This window comes from Ambystoma mexicanum, chromosome 13 (assembly GCF_040938575.1).
Source record: "Ambystoma mexicanum isolate Mex_15411 chromosome 13, UKY_AmexF1_1, whole genome shotgun sequence".
NCBI classification, from domain to species: domain Eukaryota; kingdom Metazoa; phylum Chordata; class Amphibia; order Caudata; family Ambystomatidae; genus Ambystoma; species Ambystoma mexicanum.
In genome coordinates this window covers 369,855,300-369,861,299 of record NC_090938.1, presented here as the reverse complement: position 1 = coordinate 369,861,299, position 6,000 = coordinate 369,855,300, and positions in this window count along the sequence as shown.

The window sequence follows — 6,000 nt, the reverse complement described above, 5'->3', positions numbered from 1 at the left end:
ACACCGTAGTGGGAAAATGCACCGAAATTTGAAACACACAGTAGCAAGAAAATGCACATGGATTTGAAACTCACAGTAGTGGGAAAATGCACCTAGATTTAACCTCACAGTAGTAGGAAAATGCACCTAGGTTTGAAACACAGAGCTATGGGAAATTTCACCTACATTTAATCTCACAGCAGTGGGAAATGCACCTAGATTTAAGACTCACAGCAGTGGGAAAATGCACCTAGATTTAAAACTCACAGCAGTTGGAAAATGCACCTAGATTTGAAACACAGAGTAGTGGGAAAATGTACCTAGATTTGAAACAAACAATAATGGGAAAATGTACCTAGATTTAAACTCACAGTCATGGGAACATGCACCTAGATTCGAAACACACAGTAGTGGGAAAATGCACCGAGATTTGAAACACACAGTAGCAAGAAAATGCACATGGATTTGAAACTCACAGTAGTGGGAAAATGCACCTAGATTTAAAACTCACAGCAGTTGGAAAATGCACCTAGATTTGAACCACACAGTCGAAGGAAAATGCACCTGGGTTTGGAACACAAAGCTATGGGAAATTTCACCTAGATTTAAACTCACAGCAGTAGGAAATGCACTTAGATTTGAAACACAGAGTAGTGGGAAAATGTACCTATCTTTGAAACACACAATAATGGGAAAATGCACCTAGATTTAAAACTCACAGCAGTGGGAAAATGCACCCTTATTTAAAACTCACAGTAGTGGGAAAATTCCCCTAGATTTAAACTCACAGCAGTGGCAATATGCACCTAGATCTGAAGCACACTGTAGTGGGAAAATGCACCGAGATTTGACACACACGGTAGCAAGAAAATGCACATGGATTTGAAACTCACAGTAGTGGGAAAATGCACCTAGATTTAAACTCACAGCAGTGGAAAAATGCACCTAGATTAAAACTCACAGCAGTGCGAAAATGCACCTAGATTTGAACCACACAATAGTGGGAAAATGCACCTAGATTTGAAACACTGTAGTAGGAAAATGCACCTAGGTTTGAAACACAGAGCTATGGGAAATTTCACCTAGATTTAAGACTCACAGCAGTGGGAATATGCACCTAGATTTAAAACTCAGCAGTTGGAAAATGCACCTAGATTTGAAACACAGAGTAGTGGGAAAATGTACCTAGATTTGAAACACACAATAATGGGAAAATGTACCTAGATTTAAATTCACAGTCGTGGGAACATGCACCTAGATTTGAAACACACAGTCGTGGGAAAATGCACCGAGATTTGAAACACACAGTAGCAAGAAAATGCACATGGATTTGAAATTCACAGTAGTGTGAAAATGCACCTAGATTTGAACTACACAGTCGTAGGAAAATGCACCTGGGTTTGGAACACAAAGCTATGGGAAATTTCACCTAGATTTAAACTTACAGCAGTGGGAAATTACACCTAGATTTAAACTCACAGCAATAGGAAAATTCACCTAGATTTAAAGCTCACAGGAGTGGGAAAATGCACCTACATTTAAATCTCACAGTAGTGGGAAAATCCACCTGGATTTAAAACTCAAAGCAGTGTGAAAATGCACCCTGATTAAAAACTCACAGTAGTGGGAAGATGCACCTAGATGTAAACTTGCTGCAGTGGCAAAATGCACCTAGATTTCAAACACACAACAATGGGAAAATGCACCTAGATTTAAAGCTCACAGGAGTGGGAAAATGCACCTACATTTAAATCTCATAGTAGAGGGAAAAATCCACCTAGATTTAAAACTCACAGCAGTGTGAAAATGCACCCTGATTAAAAACTCACAGTAGTGGGAAGATGCACCTAGATGTAAACTCACTGCAGTGGCAAAATGCACCTAGATTTCAAACACACAACAATGGGAAAATGCACCTAGATTTAAACTCACAATAGTGGGAAAATGCACCTAGATTTAAAACTCACAGCAGTGGGAAAATGCACCTAGATTTGAAACACAGAGCAGTGGGAAAATGTACCTAGATTTGAAACACACAATAATGGGAAAATGCACCTAGATTTAAAACTCACAGCAGTGGGAAAATGCACTCTTATTTAAAACTCACAGTAGTGGGAAAATTGCCCTAGATTTAAACTCACAGTAGTGGGAATATGCACCTAGATTTGAAACACACCGTAGTGGGAAAATGCACCGAGATTTGAAACACACAGTAGCAAGAAAATGCACATGGATTTGAAACTCACAGTAGTGGGAAAATGCACCTAGATTTAAACTCACAGCAGTGGAAAAATGCACCTAGATTTAAACTCACAGCAGTGGAAAAATGCACCTAGATTAAAACTCACAGCAGTGGGAAAATGCACCTAGATTTGAACCACACAGTAGTGGGAAAATGCACCTAGATTTGAAACACTGTAGTAGGAAAATGCACCTAGGTTTGAAACACAGAGCTATGGGAAATTTCACCTAGATTTAATCTCACAGCAGTGGGAAATGCACCTAGATTTAAAACTCACAGCAGTTGGAAAATGCACTTAGATTTGAAACACAGAGTAGTGGGAAAATGTACCTAGATTTGAAACACACAATAATGGGAAAATGTACCTAGATTTAAACTCACAGTTGTGGGAACATGCACCTAGATTTGAAACACACAGCAGTGGGAAAATGCACCGATATTTGAAACACAAAGTAGCAAGAAAATGCACATGGATTTGAAACTTACAGTAGTGGGAAAATGCACCTAGATTTAAAACTCACAGCAGTTGGAAAATGCACCTAGATTTGAACCACAAAGTAGTGTGAAAATGCACCTAGATTTGAAACACACAGTCGAAGAAAAATGTACCTGGGTTTGGAACACAAAGCTATGGGAAATTTCACCTAGATTTAAACTCACAGCAGTGGGAAATGCACCTAGATTTAAGACTCACAGCAGTGGGAAAATGCACCTAGATTTGAAACACACAGCAGTGGGAAATTAGACCTAGATTTAAACTCACAGCAATGGGAAATTACACCCAGATTTAAACTCACAGCAGTAGAAACATGCACCTAGATTTAAAGCTCACAGGAGTGTGAAAATGCACCCTGATTAAAAACTCACAGTAGTGAGAAGATGCACCTAGATGTAAACTCACAGTAGTAGGAAAATGCACCTAGATTTAAAACTCACAGCAGTGGGAAAATGCACTTAGATTTGAAAAACAGAGTAGTGGGAAAATGTACCTAGATTTGAAACACACAATAATGGGAAAATGCACCTAGATTTAAAACTCACAGCAGTGGGAAAATGCACCCTTATTTAAAACTCACAGTAGTGGGAAAATTCCCCTAGATTTAAACTCACAGCAGTGGGAATATGCACCTAGATTTGAAACACACCGTAGTGGGAAAATGCACCGAAATTTGAAACACACAGTAGCAAGAAAATGCACATGGATTTGAAACTCACAGTAGTGGGAAAATGCACCTAGATTTAACCTCACAGTAGTAGGAAAATGCACCTAGGTTTGAAACACAGAGCTATGGGAAATTTCACCTACATTTAATCTCACAGCAGTGGGAAATGCACCTAGATTTAAGACTCACAGCAGTGGGAAAATGCACCTAGATTTAAAACTCACAGCAGTTGGAAAATGCACCTAGATTTGAAACACAGAGTAGTGGGAAAATGTACCTAGATTTGAAACAAACAATAATGGGAAAATGTACCTAGATTTAAACTCACAGTCATGGGAACATGCACCTAGATTTGAAACACACAGTAGTGGGAAAATGCACCGAGATTTGAAACACACAGTAGCAAGAAAATGCACATGGATTTGAAACTCACAGTAGTGGGAAAATGCACCTAGATTTAAAACTCACAGCAGTTGGAAAATGCACCTAGATTTGAACCACACAGTCGAAGGAAAATGCACCTGGGTTTGGAACACAAAGCTATGGGAAATTTCACCTAGATTTAAACTCACAGCAGTAGGAAATGCACTTAGATTTGAAACACAGAGTAGTGGGAAAATGTACCTATCTTTGAAACACACAATAATGGGAAAATGCACCTAGATTTAAAACTCACAGCAGTGGGAAAATGCACCCTTATTTAAAACTCACAGTAGTGGGAAAATTCCCCTAGATTTAAACTCACAGCAGTGGCAATATGCACCTAGATCTGAAGCACACTGTAGTGGGAAAATGCACCGAGATTTGACACACACGGTAGCAAGAAAATGCACATGGATTTGAAACTCACAGTAGTGGGAAAATGCACCTAGATTTAAACTCACAGCAGTGGAAAAATGCACCTAGATTAAAACTCACAGCAGTGCGAAAATGCACCGAGATTTGAACCACACAATAGTGGGAAAATGCACCTAGATTTGAAACACTGTAGTAGGAAAATGCACCTAGGTTTGAAACACAGAGCTATGGGAAATTTCACCTAGATTTAAGACTCACAGCAGTGGGAATATGCACCTAGATTTAAAACTCAGCAGTTGGAAAATGCACCTAGATTTGAAACACAGAGTAGTGGGAAAATGTACCTAGATTTGAAACACACAATAATGGGAAAATGTACCTAGATTTAAATTCACAGTCGTGGGAACATGCACCTAGATTTGAAACACACAGTCGTGGGAAAATGCACCGAGATTTGAAACACACAGTAGCAAGAAAATGCACATGGATTTGAAATTCACAGTAGTGTGAAAATGCACCTAGATTTGAACTACACAGTCGTAGGAAAATGCACCTGGGTTTGGAACACAAAGCTATGGGAAATTTCACCTAGATTTAAACTTACAGCAGTGGGAAATTACACCTAGATTTAAACTCACAGCAATAGGAAAATTCACCTAGATTTAAAGCTCACAGGAGTGGGAAAATGCACCTACATTTAAATCTCACAGTAGTGGGAAAATCCACCTGGATTTAAAACTCAAAGCAGTGTGAAAATGCACCCTGATTAAAAACTCACAGTAGTGGGAAGATGCACCTAGATGTAAACTTGCTGCAGTGGCAAAATGCACCTAGATTTCAAACACACAACAATGGGAAAATGCACCTAGATTTAAAGCTCACAGGAGTGGGAAAATGCACCTACATTTAAATCTCATAGTAGAGGGAAAAATCCACCTAGATTTAAAACTCACAGCAGTGTGAAAATGCACCCTGATTAAAAACTCACAGTAGTGGGAAGATGCACCTAGATGTAAACTCACTGCAGTGGCAAAATGCACCTAGATTTCAAACACACAACAATGGGAAAATGCACCTAGATTTAAACTCACAATAGTGGGAAAATGCACCTAGATTTAAAACTCACAGCAGTGGGAAAATGCACCTAGATTTGAAACACAGAGCAGTGGGAAAATGTACCTAGATTTGAAACACACAATAATGGGAAAATGCACCTAGATTTAAAACTCACAGCAGTGGGAAAATGCACTCTTATTTAAAACTCACAGTAGTGGGAAAATTGCCCTAGATTTAAACTCACAGTAGTGGGAATATGCACCTAGATTTGAAACACACCGTAGTGGGAAAATGCACCGAGATTTGAAACACACAGTAGCAAGAAAATGCACATGGATTTGAAACTCACAGTAGTGGGAAAATGCACCTAGATTTAAACTCGCAGCAGTGGAAAAATGCACCTAGATTTAAACTCACAGCAGTGGAAAAATGCACCTAGATTAAAACTCACAGCAGTGGGAAAATGCACCTAGATTTGAACCACACAGTAGTGGGAAAATGCACCTAGATTTGAAACACTGTAGTAGGAAAATGCACCTAGGTTTGAAACACAGAGCTATGGGAAATTTCACCTAGATTTAATCTCACAGCAGTGGGAAATGCACCTAGATTTAAAACTCACAGCAGTTGGAAAATGCACTTAGATTTGAAACACAGAGTAGTGGGAAAATGTACCTAGATTTGAAACACACAATAATGGGAAAATGTACCTAGATTTAAACTCACAGTTGTGGGAACATGCACCTAGATTTGAAACACACA